The sequence below is a fragment of the Plectrocnemia conspersa genome, unplaced genomic scaffold (genome assembly GCF_051122295.1).
Source record: "Plectrocnemia conspersa isolate PC_06_02 unplaced genomic scaffold, ASM5112229v1 ptg000004l, whole genome shotgun sequence".
NCBI lineage: Eukaryota > Metazoa > Arthropoda > Insecta > Trichoptera > Polycentropodidae > Plectrocnemia > Plectrocnemia conspersa.
The window spans coordinates 7,287,661-7,309,256 of record NW_028277168.1 but is presented as its reverse complement, the minus strand read 5'-3'; the positions used below and the strand labels follow the sequence as shown (position 1 = coordinate 7,309,256).

The 21,596-nt window shown below is 30.8% G+C and overlaps 1 protein-coding gene and 2 long non-coding RNA genes across 4 annotated transcripts in view; 1 reads left to right on the top strand and 2 right to left on the bottom strand.

The window, feature by feature from the left end:
- Pkc53E (Protein C kinase 53E) overlaps nucleotides 1-21,596 on the bottom strand; it is a 220,542-nt gene that overhangs the window by 189,630 nt on the left and 9,316 nt on the right. The window lies entirely within an intron of this gene.
- On the bottom strand, nucleotides 13,227-19,938 carry LOC148235774 (uncharacterized). The gene is made up of 2 exons (XR_015809374.1): nucleotides 15,963-19,938; nucleotides 13,227-15,826 (listed from the first exon to the last, which is right to left on the bottom strand). It is a non-coding gene; the product is annotated as an uncharacterized LOC148235774 (long non-coding RNA).
- On the top strand, nucleotides 18,775-21,205 carry LOC148235773 (uncharacterized). Its single transcript, XR_015809376.1, has 2 exons — nucleotides 18,775-20,543; nucleotides 20,674-21,205. It is a non-coding gene; the product is annotated as an uncharacterized LOC148235773 (long non-coding RNA).

Here is a 21,596-nt window from a genome sequence, read left to right as displayed (position 1 = left end):
CAAACCGAGTTAACTTTAACTAGACAATGTGTCTGGTTGGTGTGTAAACGGTTCGGCTGAGCAAATTAACCGCAACAGAGCTGAACCGAAATTAAGCTAAATTAATTAAGATAATACAGATGGATATCAATATTGAGAGTATAAGTTATATAAATTAGAAAATCATAAACAATTCTGTATCCTTAATAACTCTTCATTTAAAATTATTAGAATAAAAAAACGTGCCTTTGTCTGGACGAGAAGGTCAAAAACGAGACTAGATGCATTTAACTAGGAATGATTTAAAGTGATTTTATAAACTTGTACTATATGGTACATATACATCACATAATATATTTATATTATATTTAAATACATGTTCTTTGAATAGATTTTGAAACAAATTCATAAAATAGTCTTATTATGAATAAAAATGATTTTATCTTTAATTTTAGCCACAACCGTTTGTCATACTATCAACTGATGATTTCTCCACTAGGGTATATCTATCATACAATAGATTTTTCCTCATGTAATAAATGCAATAAATGCTCTATAGGCCATTTTAAAATCATTAACTCCTTTAAAACCGAAGACTGTTATTTTTGTCTGAACAAAAAACATTTACATAATAAAAGAAAAATTAATGATATCTTCAAGGATGTTATTTATTTAAACTGAAACGCTACTTTTTGTAGATTATAAGTAAATAATATATAATTGTATATTTATTAATTTATTAATTTGTTGTATTTAATATATTTAATAATCTTGACCTCTAGCACATTATTTTGGGTTTCAGTTTTTTATATACTATTTTTGAAAAAATATAACTTTTTGATGTATAAAATTGCGAAATACTTCTGTTTTGATTCGTTTTAAAGATAAATTAGAATGAATTTTCATCTTTTCATCTCGAGTTCCGGGAACGTGACATAATGAAAATATGTCAACATTATAGAACAGTGGCTTACTTTATGGGTTACATAAAATATACGACAGCGACGATATGACATCATGAGTTGACGTCAAAATTGTCGGGAGCGTGTTGAGCACGGCAACACTAAAAAAACAACAGCGTTACCTGTCTCTAAACACTCTCGGCACTAATAAAAACAAACTGTAAATTTTCCAGCAAAATCGGTCCAGTAGTTTTTGAGTTTAAAGAGCACACACATACGAACATTGCCTTTTATTTATATAGATGAAAATATTAAATAAAAACGCACACATTTATAAAGCATCATGTACTACTTTTTATAAACTTTTTGGAGGGGGGGGCATACCCGATTCTTGCCATGGGTACCACGTTTTTTAGCACCGGCTCTGTCTAGATTTAAGCAAAAAAAAAACTCAGTTTGTATTATATAAAAATATCACCTAATATAGTAAAAAAGACAGCGACCATAAAATAATAAAAGCAATATGTTAACATATAATATTCCTTTTAAGTACATTACATTTCATTATGTTAGAAATATTATAATGGATAAAAATGCTTCAAATAAATAGATAAAATACTTATCTTTTAACCCGTATGTGGTAATTTTTCCGCACTCCTAATCGCTTTTTACGCTTTCAAAATAAACATGAAAAGGTTTTTTCCCACTACGCGGTTTCGCCAAAGGTAATGCAAATGGACGGGGTCGAAAAGCGAGCTCTTCCCGCGATCTAGATACGCGCAAAATCCGAGAGTAAGCATCTGCTTCGCTGGTATTTAGTGGGTAAAAGTCGATGGGTCGGGTAATCCCACGTAATGCCATACTATCCCATCAGCCGAGAGCACAAAGGGACGGAAGAGATTGGCAATTCCCGTTTCTACAGACCAAAAAACGCGATCAAACCATAATGGATACACTGCGAAGAAAATTTTATTTCACTCTGGACAGTTATTGCGTCAATCAAACCGCTTGTGAAATTGCTAAATAATAAAGTGTGCTATATTGAATTATTGATTTATAATCTGATGGTTCTTAATATAAACAAGCAATTAAAATACATATGTATTATATATTATCTATATCAAAAAAATGATATGCATAAATCATTAAGACTAGTCTTTTAAAACAAAACATTACCAGCTTATAAAATTAAAAGTCATGACATCCGAGAAGTCTTGACGAAAAAGTCGCATCGACTCGAAAGCTAAATAAACAAGGTCCTCTAAATAAAATATTAGAAACCTGCTCCGACTTAAGAGCTCAAAAGGGTAATAACTCGGCTGCTATAAAAAGTCTGGACATGTCCGGACAAATCCAGACGTTTGGTAAGCCTAAACGTGCCCCAAGAAAATATTATATATAAGCCCTAACAAAAAACAACTAATCAAAAGCTGGAGCTCGGTAACGTGGTCGGCCATTAACTATGTATTATCATAATAATTTGAATAATACATGTCTGAAATAAAATTTAATTAAAAAAATAATAGAAGAGTAATCAATGAGTTTATTGTGAATACACATTTATTTTATACAAAATTATAAAATGATAAAAAGTAACCATCGAACAAAGATACTATGCCAAACAAAAAACACGAAAATTTAAAGAACGACTAAACGTCGACACGCGTCAAGCAAGATTCATCGTCACGAGCACCATTAGCATCTTTTGTCAACATTCGGTAAGCGACCACAATGGTTACGCCTATAAAGAACTACACGGAAAACGTACCCTTTATATTAAAGGGATTATACATAAGCGGAGTCTTACAGTACGTATATTGTTCGAAATAAACTTTTTCTCATTCATCCAAGCTACATATTATATAAGCAAGATATAAACACATGCTTAAATTTACCCTCAGCTCGAATCCTACTCACACACTCGACCCAAGACATTAACTATATAATAAAACTTAATATTATATTACATAACTATTTTCCGTGTGTTATTCATATTTATGTAAAAATGGAGAATCGATACTGTTAGGAAAAAATACATAAATCTGACATTTTGATATTTTTATTATACAGAAATTTATCAACAAGTTTTTTGAGTAATACTGCACAAGGAAAGCACAACAAACTTTTACACAGTTTCGTCTCTCATTTTGCAATTTTTCAACTTTAAAATTTGCGCATAACTCTCGCTTGCTACATAGAAGCGTCGTATATTAAATTGTAAAAAAACGAGCGGTAATTTACCCTCGTCAAGCTAAAATACGTACTCGAGTTACATTTAATAACATAGCAAGCAAAGTCAAGAAATCAGCGTTAAATTTTAAGGTGATTATGACCTTTCAACGGGGTCGATTTCTTTGGAATGCTTCCAAAAGTATTATAGTTCTATTGATCATCAAGATTGATAGCATTATTGGCGAATTCTCGGATGGATAGCATCTGGAGAAGATCTCGGCGAACTATGTACTTTAAATATTTATCTTTCGATTGCAAATATTTCAGCAACTTCGACGACATTTCTCGAGTGGAAACGTAATGAATTGTTTAAAAATCGAATCGACATGCTTTCAACGGTTGTTTGCGTTTAATTACCTGCGACTGGAATGAGGGAAAACTCGCGGGACTACCGCAATTTTTCCAGTTCAGCGAGCTTTTAAAAAGCATGGGCGTTTAGTTTAAATATTTATAGCTTTTAAATTTGTGAGATAAATACAAAAGAAAAAATGAACGGTTAAAAAAACTTTGAAAGTCTATAAACATTTTTAAGCAAAAATTGGCATGAGGATGTAGACACACAGTTTATTGGTTATTCAATATTTAAAACAAACAAAGTGAGTCATTAGTAGTTATTTCAAGTTTGTGACAGATAATGAAAATTAACACTGCCTCACAATTCCATAAAAAAAACAGTGAATAAACAAGGAATTTAACATTTTATTGTTAACCTTTAATTAGATGTATATGATTGTAATTAAATGTCTACGACTATTTAAAAAAAATGACAAAAATTTAACGGTGATCCTCAAAGTTTTTTTATTTTATAAAATTCTAAAAGGCATTTGAATAAAGTTGATTAGCAATTCATTTTATTATTTGACTAAAACTTGTGTGTATACTTATATATTTAATATTTAAGATTATTTTAAAAATGTCACTCACCAGAAACAGTACATGGTAGACAAATAACAAATTGTTCATCTTTTACATCTAAATATAGTAGCTTATAACGGTAAATATATTGTGTGTATGAACACAAGTTTAACTATAAACACTAATTTTAATTATACACTGCCTAAATAATCCCGAGCTTTTATTATAATTATGTCAAAATGTTTTTTAAATATTGAGAGCCACTTAAAAAGTACGAATGAAAATTATTATTTAATAAAATCAAGACGAAATCACTAAAATTATGTCACAAATAATCCCTAGCGTATTTTTAAATATATATATATATATATATATATATATATATATATATATATATATATATATATATATATATATATATATATATATATATATATATATATATATATATATATATATATATATATATATATATATATATATATATATATATATATATATATATATATATATATATATATATATATATATATATTTATAGCAATGGTTAGATAATATTCAAAATCACTTTATAGTACACATAATTTAAAATATAGGAATGAAAGAATTATTTTAAAATTATGAATGAAAACAATAGCACTAGTTTAGTTTAAAATTAATTGAAATGGTTAAATATTTATTATAGTCACTTTATAATGAACAATAATTAAAAACATTGAAAGAGATATTATTATAAAAAATATAAACGAAAACACTTCCGAGAAAATATGCATATTTTTTAACATCTGGCACGAACACCTTCAGAAAGGTTTATTTTATTTGAGTGTCTTTTTTTTATTACTTAAGCAAAAATAAGGCGAGTTCTAGTGTTAAAATTTCAAAAAGTTAATTCGAATACAAATCTAAGATGATTATTAAAGAGTAACAATCTTCCCCTTAAACATACAGTGCTCCAATGGTACCCATTGTTTATCCAAAAATCTTTACCTCAGGCGGTTTTGTGCAGAAATTATTTCGTTTAAGTGTAGATATATGTCAGCATTAAAAGAATAAACACAGGTTTCATCTGCAGTAGGAATTGTTTCTAGAAAGCCAGCACTTTCTATGTACGTCGTTATTTTATCTGTTGTGGTGCTTATTTTACAGAAACCCAATGGAACTGTATAATTGTATTAATGATGCGTTAATCAATGATCCATGACACATCTTGAGAAGTAAGACTATCTTATTTAAGCCTTCAATTGCTGTAATGTTTTTGTGGAGACAACTCAGCGTTAAAAGCGCAATAAACAAACACGCTATAAGTATTTATAATGCCTAAAAGTGCATAAAAAATTCCGGGGGATTCACTGCTTTTATAAATGCGGAATGCGAGAAAAATAAGTGCATTAAATATTTTACAAAAATAAATAAATATAATTCCACCCACAAATTGTAGCTATCGATGCGTACATTGACAATGTAAATGTAAATAAGCTTTTTTCTGTAAACGCATACTTTCGACAGGAACTTAATTAAGAACTTCCAATAGTTATTCATGATTTGCGACATACGAGATTTCATATGAACTGGCACCAAATGGAGTTACGCCAAGCATCAACTGAGAAAGCGGCCGTTTCCTTTCTCACGCTAGCCATGGCGCAGTTTCGACATTGGATCTTCAGAGATGACTATATTTTGCATGCGGAAACAAGGCTACGAGAACATCACGTATTTAAAGTAACTACTCAAGCAGTTATTGCACAATAATTAAAATTTATAAGGCAAAAACATTACCTTACAGCCTATACAAAAATAAACACGTTGATACATAAACCAGAAAATCTTGATTGGGTGTGCTTGAACTGTTCAAGAATTCAAAACTCAATTAAAAGAAACTTATATTTAAGCTTTTTAAATAGTCTTCGACATAGAATGCATAATGAGCCCAAATCCAGCTGAATCGACACAGGCGATCTTTGAACTCCTAAGAAAACTACCACTTCCACTTCGATCGTCAGATCTAATCCAGACAAGCAGTCATCTTGAATCGCCTTGAATTTTATTCGATTGTTAAGATTACTTGAAGACTACTATGACGCAGCACGTATATAAATATAATATATATTTATTGCACAATTCGTACGGTTAGATTCCAATTGTCGTGACTAAAGAATAATTCAAAAAAAAAAATTAATCAAAATTAAAAGTAAACCAAATTTGTATGAAAAAATCGTAGTTATTTTAAACAGATGTTTTGACTATGTTTTACATTTAAATATTACCAAATATATGTATTAATAAATATAAATATAATATCGTTATAACTATCAATACATGCAGATACAGTTATATTAATTGTTTAAATTGTTTAATTAACCTTATTTATATTTTTAAACATTCCACATAGTGCTCAGAAAACAATTATAAATTTTCTGTTCAATATCCAAATACATATAATCAAAGCTGTCATAAACTATTACTATGATTAATTATTCTCAATCTCCATTGTTTTGAGTTCCAAAAGTACCGTCGAAAATGTTCAAAGCAATCCATCACAAAAATAGTATTTTAGAGATATATTGACATATTTTATTTAAATAACATATCAAAAGTTCCCTTACGTCATAACTATATGACATTTATTTAAAGCGCAAATATAGCTTAATTTATGAGCAATATTAAACACGGCATTGTCGTACCAAAATAGCAAAATCGTAGATAATGCCCCGCAGTGTTTGTACCCAAGCAACCTAATTAATTATTTATATAAAATAAATAATACATAACGCAAGGTCAAAAACCGCAACGCGAATTTAACAAGTATAGTGACCTCATAGCGGTGAATGTAGCATAACTTATACTTATTAGAACCGCCCTCATTATGTACGGAAGCCCTTTGAAGAGGCTTAAAACCGACTTAGGCCCCTTGTGCCACCTAGCAAAGGCTCACTTTAATCGAATTATATTGAGGCTCTATTCCATTGCCAACCATGACTATCGGGTGAGCCTCGAGTAAAATCTTACCATCTTACAGACCACTGAGAGTGTGTGTGTGTCTTCAACGCACGTGAATAATTGAACAGTATTAAATCCTATTTGGCTTTCTCCGTTTGTGCTCCTAAGTCGCGCAAAGAGAATATAAAATTTTCAATACATATTGAATACGCCAATAAGATCGGCTGCCTGCTGTATTATTAATAAATTAAATTTTAAACGTATACACATATTATAATATAAACTTTCAAATGGGACTAATTTAAAGCAAAAAGCACAACGTTCGTATTGTTTTCCGAGAGAAGCTCGTAAATACCCTCGGAAAAACGATTGGGGGCAGATGCGTTTAGGAAAAAGCTCCTCTTTTCAGCTAAACGCCAAAAAGAGGAGGGTATGAATTTATAAATTTGCAAATAAAACACACATGATATACGCAGCTCGTATTTAAAAGTGAAATGAAGGGAATAATTTACGCGAAGGCACACTCTCTAGTTCGTAGGGCCGCAAAAATAAATTCACCCCGACGATACTACCTTTATATTGTTCCCTGTGCTTTTAAAAGACACTTACATCCCTCACAAATATTAGCATATTCGCAGACGTATACAAACATAAAGTGTACTCGACAAAATATGCATATCCTCTCACATATACCAAGTCACGATAAAGCTATCTTTTTCATCAAGAAAAAGGATGGCAAGTTTTGTTTTACTCTTTTAGTCTTAACAACATATTTATGGCATAAATACGGCAGTTACAAATTAAAATTTTCTTTGTATGCAAATGATTGTTTAGCTGCATTTGATCTATTTCAGACCTTTTCTCTTTACATAGTGATTGAGATTCTCTATGAAAATAAGCTTCTGTCAATACCACACAGTATCAATTTCTCGATTTTGTTAGCCATACAATTATTCTTACGATCTCGGTGGGGACATTTCAGCTAGAAGAACTTCTACTAAAGATCTCAGAATTACTTTTGAGAGAAAGTGGCTTTGTTATGAAGAACGCGTTTCACTTTAACCATCCACATGAAACTGTGCTTATTCCTAAAATAAAATCTAGAAAAAGCACTCTCGAATCTATCCCGAAAATATTTTTAAAATATATCATTTCAGTAAAACCATATCAGAATACATTTTTATCAGTAAATATATATATTTACCAGTGAAAATATAAATTATCTGGCAGGTGCTAGTACAATTATATGATTTCAACTTCCCTATCAGTAATAATACATATATTTATATACTAATCATTATTTATTTACATCCAATGTGTAAATGTAACAGTGAATGTATATTTTTTGGTAAAGTTATATTTTCACTAGTTAAGTCCAAATATATTTTCACCAGTAGATATGTATTTCTACTTACGATAATATAATTTCACTGATATGCTGCTCTAAAATGTGCATGAAGCTCAATTTGACAGTTGCGAATCGTCCATTTGCTGTTCAAACCAAAATCTAACCTAATGAAATTTCTAAAACTAATTATAGTTTTAAAACTTTTATTAGATCAAATTCAAAATACAAACTAAGTCAACTCTCAGTGGAAAATAAGCTAAAGAATAAGTACAGATAGACATCGCATCTTACATATTGCTCCACAGTTAGTCTGCATTTCGATGTTACACTATGTTTTAAAAGTATGATAGCTATCCTTACCGATATTACAATTGACTTATAAGAGGGCTGATCAAAGTACTTTTAAACCGAATTTTGGTCAATAGGAGAGCGCGAAATCAATTATCACTTCTCAGAAGTCAAAAATTTACGTCAAAAGCAATAAAATCGCAGTGGGAACGCTCGGTAATGAGCGACTTCTGAGAAGTGGTAATTGTTTTTTGCGCTCTTCTATTGCCCAAAATTTGTTTTAGATGTACTTTATTCGATTCTTACTCGTATGAATTGGCTTAATTTGTATTTTGTACTTGACGTAATGAAATTTCTCAAACTATAATTATTTTTAAAACTTTCATTAGGTTAGGTTTGGGTTTGAACAGCAAATAGACGTTTCGCAACTGTTACAATAAGGTTATATTTTCAATAGTATGAATATAACTCGGTCAGATAAAATGTATGAAACAATTGATGTATAAGTTTACTGGTCATTAGCGGTATTTATTTACTGCGTGAATGGTAAAAATAGCACATATAGAAAAATCTTATTTTCAATTTTAAATGATAATGATATAAATTTTATGTATTGGCGATAAAATATGTAAGTAATCAGTAGGCTATTAATTGTTTGTGCGATCAATTGACGCGGCAATTAATTGCTGACAGTGAATTGGGAGCGATAAATTTTCCGGACCCTATTCTTGAGTAATTCCTATTTTGGGTTCCGAAACCCCCTCTTCTGATGCCCTTTAGAGCCAGGACGTCTATGGCTGTCGCCAATTGGCTTCTTAATACGCTGCATTGCACATTTATATATTTAATGTCAGCTGAGAAGAGCTGGTCCGGATTATATCATTTCATTTTAATATACATTTTTCTTACTATGTATTATTCTGTTGTGAATTATTTTTATATTTTATTTTACTATTTGTATTAAAATAATACAATGTATTACGTAGTTTTTTTTTAGTTACAATGGTCTTAATTTAATTAAAATAAAAAAACAGCAACAAAGTTATGATAGGATCTACAACGCCAAGACTGAACACTTGAAGATAAGGCGAGGGTCATTTGATTTAACAAACTCAACTTTGAGAAAAGTTATTTTATAAATTTATATTTAATGTGTTTTAATATTAAAATTCAGTGCTTTAAAATTACTTTTACAATGTATTGGAACTTGATGCTCTATATATATACGTCGAAAAGTTGAACAAACATTTCTCGCTAACAAACTATCAATTGCATAGTTGTAAATTCCTGAATGAAAGAAACAGAGGTATGAATCATATTCGAGTGCGAGTACTGTATGATGTTGGACTTCACTCGAAAGAATTTCTATCTATTGAACCACATAATTTGCTAGGTATACGTCGAAGATGTTGACGGTTTTAAATTATGTTTGACTGACACATTAATTATAAGGTAGATTTTCTGTCTATTTGTAAGTATTTTGTTCATAATATTGTAAAAAGGTCAGTTATAATTAAAGCCATATGAGCTACTACATATTAAAAATATAGTATACTTGTATGTATTATACATATTTACGATTCACATACGTCAAATTAATAAGATTAAAAAATGCTAGGAAAGTCTTTATTGATAATTATTACTTAAAATCTCTAAGAAACGATGGACATAAAAAACAGTTAAAAATAAACCCACGACTTTTAATTGATAAGCAATTACATAATTATACAATTTATCAATTATGTAGGTCACCATTTACCAATATATATTTAGCTAATAGAGTATGCCAAAATGACAAAACCATATGTTTAGCGAAAAGCTTTAACATATTTTGATACTACCTCTCCAATTATATTTACTCTATATACGTGATACGGCTTTCTGATACTTTTGCATGATTAAATTTCACCACGTCGCAAATTTCCAGCCGTAACTTTTCAGATGAGATCTGAGTTGCTGCGGGGGACATCTCGCTTTTGAATCGTTATCGAGTACTAAGAGGAGCTTTTCAAAGGGCGTAATAAACGTACAGTACGAGTGAATATTAAAAGCACGTCATGTCGTATTTACGCCAAACAATAGTATGACCAGTTTTCCAATTATCGGAGGGAAATATCTTTGAAAGCTGTCTGCGTGTCATTCAAATATATATGGAGTAAAAAATAAATAACACAACGAACTGATAATATTGTTTCAGGGGTGTAATAGTAGCATGTGCGGTTATTGGTTTTTAGTGTAAAATGAAAATGTATACGTAAACATTAATCAAAATTGTTTTTAGACAGCGTGTTATTTTCCAGTTGGTATTGATCCAAAAAGGTTGATTAGTGTCTGTCGTCGGCGAACGGTCATTTATTGGGCAAATCAAACAGAAGCACGATTTTTCATTTATGAATGTAATATTTTTGATAAATAACACATTCTTTGTTTATACTACATATATATAAATACACGTGATAATAAGTTTAGGCTGAAATAGCATTGATTACTTCAATTTTAGAATAACAAATTTAACAATATGCAGTATAATCTTTTTTATGAGTTTTGAAAATAAAATAATTATTAATATTTGCGCATGGAACTGGAGAGCCGTATCTTGACGTCAAAAGAGCCACATGCGGCTCGCGAGCCGCAGGTTGCCAACCCCTGGTTTAGGTGAAAGAGATACGGGGCTTTTTGCAATTCTTTTGTGGGATTAAATTTAATTGGTTTATTTTAGGACATTTAAGGAATAATTAGCATATAAAAAAGAGTTTAATTAATTATGACATAAAGAACAGATAGACGAAACCCAATATAGATATACTAAGATATACATATCAAAATTTTTCACTTCAGTGAGTATCACTATCAAAGCAATAAGTCAAAGAAATGATACGATTAACTTTTTTTAAGTTTATAATATTTTATTATAATACATAAGTTTGTATAGCAGCACTTTGACGTATATATAAGTGTACCGTATCATCTGCACAGTGAATAAATACAGTTTCATTGATAGTAAATATTTATAGTATGAAAATTTCAACTTTTCGAAACTTCAATTTACTATTCAAATTGTGGAAGATTCTATTCTTGAAACTCGTGTTAAAATCTGTGAGCAAAAATAATTATTCATCAATAAGGATAAGCTAGACAATACGACTAGAAAAAAATTAGGGTTTCCCATAAATAACCCGCAAAAATTCTCAGGTGCATTGTATGAATATTTCTTTGTTACGAAACGGTCACGCGAAACAATATATCAACGGAAGACAAAAATCACCGTAAGGCCACAACATTCCCGTTACACAATTCGACTTCGGAGATGTCCATCAAGCAAATGTCACTTTTTAAAGCCGCATTACGTTGTTTTAAGAAGCGAGAGCAACGATTAGCTGAATGATTGTAATTTATCAGCAAGCTTTGCAGCCCTGAATACATATGGTTGGCCTTCAATAAGGACCTAGCAGACACTCGTAGGAACATATTTGGCCCACCCGCGGACAACATACGGTCATGGACGCTCACATTTTGAGAGAAACTTCACCATACGTGCACCGCAGCAGAGAGGGATCAACCTCCGCTATACTGACGCTGCCACATCACTCTGAGGATCTTTCACGGACATCATCCCTGCGCCAGCTTCTCCGCCACTACTGGAGAAAAACATCCGGCCAACATAGTCCATCGTAATATGTAATATAACCCAATAAATTCTCACTAGTTTTCACCTAAACCGAATATAAACATTATTATTTGAGTGTTAGATCATAAAATGGACGTTTTATGCAAATGTCAAATTTCATAGATATTTTGATCAGCTATCAGTTAAATTATATTTTCGCTAGTTCAAATATATATCAATTAGTGAAAATGTATTCTAATATAATTTCACTGAAATAAATAGTGAAATTATATGTATACCATAAAAAATACAGCTTCATTGAAACATACACATTAACTTTAACATATATGTATATATATATATATATATATATATAACTTACATACCATCAAATGAATTTCATTTTATTATTATAGTAAAGAGTGATTATACAGACATAACAATTTGAATATGTACATATATGCTAATTATATTAAATTTACTTAGCAAATACATAGATTAGAAATGTTCATTGGCTTTTTTAATATTAAATTGTTTACATTTACATAATATGTAGCATGAAACATTTCACACACATATAAAAATAATCACCCCAGATTAATATCAATCTTTAGATAGTAAAATACGCTAGCACTCCTAAATAAAATTCATAAAATCTATAGTTTTTGATGGATAATAATATAAAATAAATTCCTAAGTAATGATAATAAAGATGGACGATAAGTAATTTTCTCCCCATCTCAATAGTAGGAAATTCTAGTGATATTTTGGAACAAAAATATTTAGACTGATAGTCGGTCGTATATAAAAACAACGTAAATGTTGGATATGATACACCCAGAAAATTAAGGGCGAATTCAACAAGTGCCATTTTTTTTTATTTTGCTCAGTGGTTCGTATGTTTTGTTATAAAAGTAACACAATATTATTCGATATTAGAATGTCATCATTTCAGCAAGATATTGCTCAGGTTACTGTTCTTCCTTAAATATAAAAATAATTTAACAAGGTACAAAATAAATTTAGATTTTGTAAATTTTTACTACAAGAGGAAGATATGATTCTTCTCTCAAAATTATTTATTTTTGTCTAGCTCTCTCCAAAGGAAACTGAGTATTGTGTTACAATTTTTAACATTATATTTCAGTAAGTTTCTCAACTGTAACCAATATAAAAAGTACAAAAAGACAAAGAAATGAGACTCACTATATCTCATATTAAACTTGACAGGGCTAAAATCTGCAAAAGCCAAAAAAAAGGTATCACATTAATATTGATTAAAGAAATTCGAGTTTTATAAGCGAGTTATAATATTTACAGATTTTTCATTATTTCACATGCTTTAATAAGTCGAGTGCTTAATGTTTAAATTATGTTACATTTAAAGTTTCTTAAAGATTTTTTCTGAAGAAGAACATATTATCCGCTATTTTTTAAACTTGTTTTAAAAAATTGGATAGTGTTTTTTCATACGCCATACTAAACTGATATTTAACTTTCAGATTATCACATTTTTAAATCAAAAGAAAATTTGCTTGAAATATAAAAAATCATATTAATTTGACATATCTGAATTGACTTTGATACATCGATATTTCCGCACTGATACCACTGCCATAGTAACGCAATTTCAGCAACAAAGTTGCTGAAATTTCGTACATTCAACAATTAAAAATGAACAATTTTATACATTATTAAGGCATTAAAAAAATACCTTGCTCTTCAGTTTACGGTTTTTTTATATATTTGTAAATACAGTTAAACCTCGATATAACAGAATAATGCGGGTGAGGGTTGTCCGTTAAAGCCAAAATCCGTTCTATAAAAGTACGTTTTCCGAATGTGTTTTTATAGTAAAAAATAAACAACACAATGCAATTTCAGTGAGTTTTTCATAAATTAATTTAAATTAATATATCATTTTGAACAATGATAAGGTAAGTATTAAACTTTATTTCACAGAAAAATTTTCTATCAAATTAAAATAAATAAACAAACGTTTATTTGAAAATACACTTTATTTGTATTTGTATACTATATTTGCGTTAACACAGTCAGTTTGAAAGCTATCTATTTCATTATTATTCATAAGGGTAGACTACTGTTTACAAATATATTTTTATGTTTTTTTTATGCCCTGTGTTTATTAAGTGACTTATTTGCGGGTTTTGTATCAACTCTGCTCACCTCAATACATAATATGAACTAAAAATGCTTTTAAGAATAGCACTTTTACAATACATTTTTAGTATGAAGTCGCTTATACGATTTTGGGCAAAGTACGAAGGATCGATATATCGTTTTATATTATAGTTTGTTCGAAAAAAAAGGAAAAAACAATGTATTACTTTTTAAAAACACGAAGCAACAATATAACTAGAGATTGTGACCCTAATATTCGATTTTTGATATCAAATTAAGTCAATGAATAAAAGTCACCTATGTATAATATATTTTCTAAGTTTGGAATTTTAAGCACATATAGACACCCACAGAGAAGACTAAAAACATCATTTGTCAAAATAATCTGAAAAAATATTTGGGTTATTTCTAAAAAATAACAAAAAAGTTAAACGTATTGTTTAAATCACTTAACCCTTAAACCAACATCAACAGCTATTAAGCGTCTGTTTTCAACAGTAGGAACAATCAAAACAAAGTTAAGAACCAATATAAAATACAAAGCATTCAATGCGTTGCTATTTTTCGTTTTCTGATAAATTTCAATGGATTATTGTATAGTGTGATTTATTTTATTTATTAAAAGTTAATTTTCTTACTTCAGAAACTATTCAAATATATTAAAATATTCGAATATTAGTAACAATTTCAGATGAGTCGTGGAATGCAATAGAAAAAAATGATCTCAGGATTTCAAATAAATAAAATAAAATCCTTAGAAGCTATATTATAGTATGCACAGTGTCTTATATCCTCTCTCCCATTTCCCGTCAATTGTCTGTCGGTCGCAGCAGACGTGACATCATCTTGAGAGCGTTCGGCAACGTCCGATTCGGTAGGCAATTAGCACAAGCCGGGCCATTTTGACGGACTGTACACATCCACACGTATCCAATGATGTGAAGTGTACACACAGACACGGTGGCGCATTCGCCTCGCTCGGACACAAATTGAACACGCCGCGAACGAGCAATAAATCGACGCTCAAACACTTCACGAAGCCTTGAACTTTTTTCACAGTTTCAATTGGCATAAAGGCCGACCCAGCCGCTGACGGTTTTCTCTATTTTTCCACCTAGTTATGCGGAAACTTCGCCACTACACAGCAAACACCTGGTACGTATTGTGACAACACGTTTCGTATTGCTAAAACGCGATCTCCAAATTGGTGACCCGACACAATTGAAGAAACAATCTGAGATGATTGCCTCACTATTGACATGTGGCGACTATCCTAAGTCGTCGCTTTGTATCATCAAAAAAATACAATATATGATCAGTCATACAAATCAACACCCTTTTTTTCTACTGCACTTGCATAAAAACAACCAGTGTGCCGCTAAAAAAGAATTTCTAGAATAATGGATTTGCGATATGGCGCTTAAATTTTCTTTCCAGCGCAATTAACGCTTTTATTGTGATTTAAATTCAATTTTTCTGAGATTTTGCAGAAACAGGCAAAAATTTTTACTCGAGAAAGTAGCTAAACCTACAAATCTCACTGTTTCGTGTTTTAAACATTATCTTATGCAACAAAATTTTAGCACCACTGAAACCATCCAAGAGTTTTCTACCAGTGGAGCTCACGCCAAATTGACACAGTTAACTAAGTCATAATCATTTTGATAAAAACATTTATGCACAATACACGCCATAACATTTTTTTTAATACCCACTATTTTAGAATTTATGCCATTTAGAAAAAAAAACAATGCATATTATTTTTAAATACGCAATACTGTGAAACTTTATATAATATATGATTGTGAATAAGAACACTTTTCTTGAATGTATGTACAATATATTAAAACTATTTTTTATTTCTTGATTAACAGCCAAGTCGCACATTTATTTTCACAAACAGCATTAATAATTTAATGAAATAAATGGATTTCGATTAAAACCAGACTAAATTAAATATAATTATAACAATATCACTAACATTATTAGCTCATTTAAATGAAAATCCTAGATATGTTATTCACAATTATTTTTTTATGAACTAACATATTTTCTACTGAGGTATTAATTTGTTTGACAACATCTGTTTGTGAACATAATTTGATCAATCAAAAAAATATATTTCTGATAATTCTGACTCATACAACTGCTTTCAAGTAAAATTTAATATGAAAATATATTTAACTTGCACCTTATCAAAACATATTAAGCTTTTATTTTATATGTTAAACGTGTTTTTTCTAGTGTTGGTTCATTCTATTTTAATAAATCGTTTTATCGCGCTCTATGAATATACATATTTCAATAGGCCAAAAGCATTTTTATAAAATAAACATTCTTAATTTAGATTTATCTCCATGTCATGTTTTCGTGGTGAGTTTTAAATTTTTCTTGACACACTAAAACCTAAACTTATATACTTTAGCCTAATTATGCCTTCCGTTTATATAGTATATCTTTCTTGAATTAAATACACAAATCTTTCACTGCGTTTATATGTAAGCAAATAATCTTACACCATAAACATACACAAGATAATTAGTTGTTATGATAGCGCGCGTGCCAAATGTCAACTAACGCTCAAACTCAACAACGCAGGTTGTTCGCATAATCAGTTCCAATTGACCGTGCTAATTATATCAAATACCTCTGAAACCAAGTTAATTGGATCTACATTGGCAGTCAATTATATCTACTACAGAAAATTAAAATAAATCAAGTATTTATAATATTTTAGTTACCGCACGTACTATACAAAGCGATCTTTCTTTCTTACTTACACAGCAGTTACGTTTGTGGAGAGTGTTGACTCACATCTCAAACAAGACATTGCTTCGAGTTTACTATTGGGAAATCTCGACAAAATGCAACTGCGGGTTTGGAGACGCAGAGACCTAGGAAATTAAATAAGTTTGCGCAACTTATTAATTATTCAGATAAAACGTAATGCATTTCTAGTAAATTAACTGAACAAATCTTAAGTTTGTTTCAAAAAATTCTGATGAAAATATAATATAACCGGAATTATTAATAAATTCCGATCGATCATATCAGATTAGATATTTTAGGATTTACATCGAGGTTGATGGATGAGGATTTATGGCTATTTGGTTACAATACTAATATGCTGAGCAATGACTGAATAACACCTAACACTTAGCAAACCAGTATCGATTACTTCCTAAGTAAAAGGCAACTGTGTAACAACTATAATATACGTATTACGTAATTATTATAATCGCAAAATTTACAATACAAAATATAAATCATGATAAGTTATTTTCATCTTCAGATATAAACAATTTGATAAAGTCAGTTTAATAGATAATAAATATTTATGGGGACCTAAAACGATTTACCACCACTGATCAAGGAAAAGTTATGATAAAAACTGTAACGTTCTACGAAAAAAAACATAACAAATAATATATTTTAACAGTAAAAAATAACTCAATTTGTAAATATTATTAAGTCTATAAGATCTCTCGTCAAACAAAACGTAACACCATAAATAATATTCAAATCAAAATACCGAATATACAATACAATTCTACATTATCAGTAAAAGGAAACATATTAATTAAATGCGTGGCAGATATAAAAATGACCCGAACAAAGAAACACTAGACATAATTGCGTAATCTGGGTCGTAAAATATAGATATAAAAGTACCGTCTCTACAACCCCAGAATTAGTAACTAACAGTTAAGAGTCAAGTTATAGGATATAACTAGTGAAGAGTTATATCTTCGCACTAGTTATGTCTACACACCTACGAAAGATATAAATCCACATTTACATCTTTCGACGACGCATAGCTATTAACCATTTTACGATGTATAGCTGTTATTAATGATACTAAAAATAACAATAAATAAATACAACTTTATATAAAACGTCTCATTTGGATCACCTATAGTAAAGTACTTCAAAAACAGATTTTAAATTTAATTTATTTAAGCCAGTCTGGGCGAAGCGGGAGAAGTATGTACCCCATAAATTTTTGCTATATATTTTTCAACATTTTTTTTTTTTTGTTAAATATATACAAGTTGAAGTAGCTTATTATAAGATGAAATGCAATACTTAATATGTATGACTTAATTATTCATCCGTTAGATTAGGAAAATCTAGGTAAACCTAATCTGTGATAATCAATTGGAATCACATTTTCCGATCTTCCAGACTGAAATTGAAAAACACTAAGGTCCATATGGGATTCGAACCCAGGTCTTTCAGGTCAATAGTCAGCGACTTAAACCATTCGTGCTGGTTAAATAATGTTTTGTTATACCCTATTTTATGATTATAACTATGTTATAATGTTATTCATGAACTGTTCGTGAAACTCGTACTTTGATGTATGTCAAAAAAAAAACATTTTATGTTTGTAATGTACAAGGAAACAAAAAGTAACGGCCAGAATAGGTTTTGCATTATAAGTTTCGATCTCAAAAATCTTTCAAAAAGACTAAAAAAATGTATTTTTTTGTTTTATCGATTTTTTTTCAAGACAAGCCATTAATCAATCATTAGTTTTTAACCCAAAAATCCATCAAAAAGGTTAAGAATTTGGGAACTTACGATTTTTTTAGGAACAGACCCTTAATTTAAGTTTTTGAGCTTAAAAATATATTAAAGTCTAAAAATTTATGCACTTGTAATATTTATTTGTTATTATTGAATTTTCTTCAAAACTAAATTTAAAGTTTTAAGCTCAAAAATCTATTAAAAATGCTGAAAATTGGTGGATTTGTATTTTTTTTATCGATTTCTTTTTATGACAAATCCTTGATTCAGGGTTTTGAACTCAAAAATCTATCAAAAAGACTAAAAAATTGTGAACTTATGAATTTTTTTCAGGTCAGGCCCTAAATTTATGTTTTTGAGCTTAAACATATATTAAAAAGCCGGAAAATTTGTGTACTTGTTATTTTGTTCAAATTGTTTTTTCTTCAAAACGAAATCTTAACATACGATCATGGACACCCACATCCTGAGGGGAAAATTGATCATACGAGCACCGCAGCAGAGAGGGAGCAACCTCCGCTATACTGTCGCTGCCACGCCAATCAGAACTTCTACGGACATCATCCCTGCGCCAGCTTCTCTACCAATGATTGGAGAAAAACATCTCGCCATGTAATATAACATTTATCATATGTAATATAATCTAATAAAATTCTCACTAGTTTCCACCTGCGTCTTACTGGATGCGAAGTCACACCCCAAAGGGTTAGAATCCCGAAAAATCTATTAAATGGGTAGAAAAGTTGTGTTTTTTTATCCGATTTTTCTTTAAAACAGGCCCTAAATTTAGAATTTTGAGCTAACACATCTATCAAAAAGGCTGAAAACTTGTGGACTTTTTTGTTTTTTTAAAACAGACCCTAAATTCAAGGTTTTTCAGGAAGGGTATATGAAGTTATACGCGTATGCCTTATGCTATTTGTAAAAATAGCGTATTCTCTTTGGGTAAATCAATATTTATCATCAGATAAAAAAAATACACGTGGCGACCACACAAATAGGTTCAGATTTAAAAGGACAATTGTCTCAATGTTGATTACAGTGACCAAAAACGTTCATTCATTAACAATGAGACAAATATCATGGAACAAGAGGGATTTCTTTTGACCACACAACACGAGTCGTTAAGAGAATCCCTTTTGTGACAAAACGGTACGGACGCAATCAATCACTATATCACAAAAACGAATTCGAAAGTCTGGACAAGCAAAAAACTCGCTTTCTAAAATACAACATTCGATTTTTCGAGTTCTACGAAGCGTCTGTAGCGATTGGCTAGGAGATCGATGCACAGTCGCGATTGGGCAACAAGCATGCAACCCCTAAAGGATATAAGCCCGGACTCCGATGAGGAGAGGAGATACGAGACGGCTGAGGCACCAGACAAGAGACGGCCCAGACAGCAGAGCCAGCAACGCAGACGACCAGAGAGCCAAGATCTACCAGCAGCAATCCGTAGGAACTAGCCACGCGCCCTCACCGACAGACCTGAAGATCACATCTGACACCCGCCGCACGCAGCCACAAGAACGCTAAGAATCATCTACCGGCATCACCACCTTCACCTTCATCGCGAGAAACGTCACGCCGAAATCGTCCATTTGTCACATGTAAATATCACTTAATAAAAAAGTCCATTTAGATTCGCACAAGAGTCTCATTGGCCGCGAGGTCAACCACCCCTAGGGCTACGCCCCTTAAATACATTTTGGTGAATAATATTGTAGTTGTCTCTTTTCAGTCAACATTCAGCATTTGACTGTAAATATGTATGTAAATATATGGTATACGATATTGTAACGAGGCATTGATGCAGACTATAAAATAACCCAATCCTTTTCAGAAAGATACAGAAAGCCATTAAGGATATATGTATATGGATATTAAAAATATGGCTACCTTTAATTACTTTATTTTGTGGACCTAAAAAATCTAAAATATAAAATAGAAGACCATAGCAAAAAATAGTATTTATAAAGGGGTCCAGCTATCCCCCTGTTGTGCATTTCTTTACATTACATTTTATCAACAACTAACATGGTAAAAAACAATAGGCTATAACAACACATTATTTTATGATTTTTGTTAAACACTCACAACAATGAAGAATTACGGTAACTTTTCAATCATAAAAGGTTCATAAAACTAACGTTTAGAACGCCAATAGACTCAATATCTTTATCGAATTATAGTAAGCCTTATATGAAAAGTCCTGAAAATATTAGTAAATTCAGGATTACCAGACCATAGTGAGACGTGAATTTGTAACTATAACTTCACTGGTAATATACATTCACTGTAACATATGTCTATACCATTGTAGAGGTTTAAATTATAAACAATGAAAAATATGCTCCTGTCCCAATTCAGATCTATTGCCGATTCGCGCCGATCGTCCACGCACAAAGACTCGAGCAAGAAAACGACAACACTCTCTTCGTTGATGGATCGCTGTTATATTTTAAATCTTTCAATAGACCATCGTCGCCTTTGTGCCTATCCATCTGAATAATGGGCACGATAAATCTTCTCTCGCGTCCGACGCGTCGGCAGATATCGTTCGAACAAAGTCGGGAAGACGACGCTTTCACCTGACAAATGTTTCGCGACTCGGTATCGCCAGATTTCCCAGTTGCACGAGAGACAACGAGGAAAAGTACAAACAAAGGGCGCATCGAACGGAACGGCATGATTTATGGGGGTCGGGCAGGGAATTGTACGACTTTTACAACTTGTATGCTGCTAGTCCGAAATCGAACTATGCCTGACCCAATTT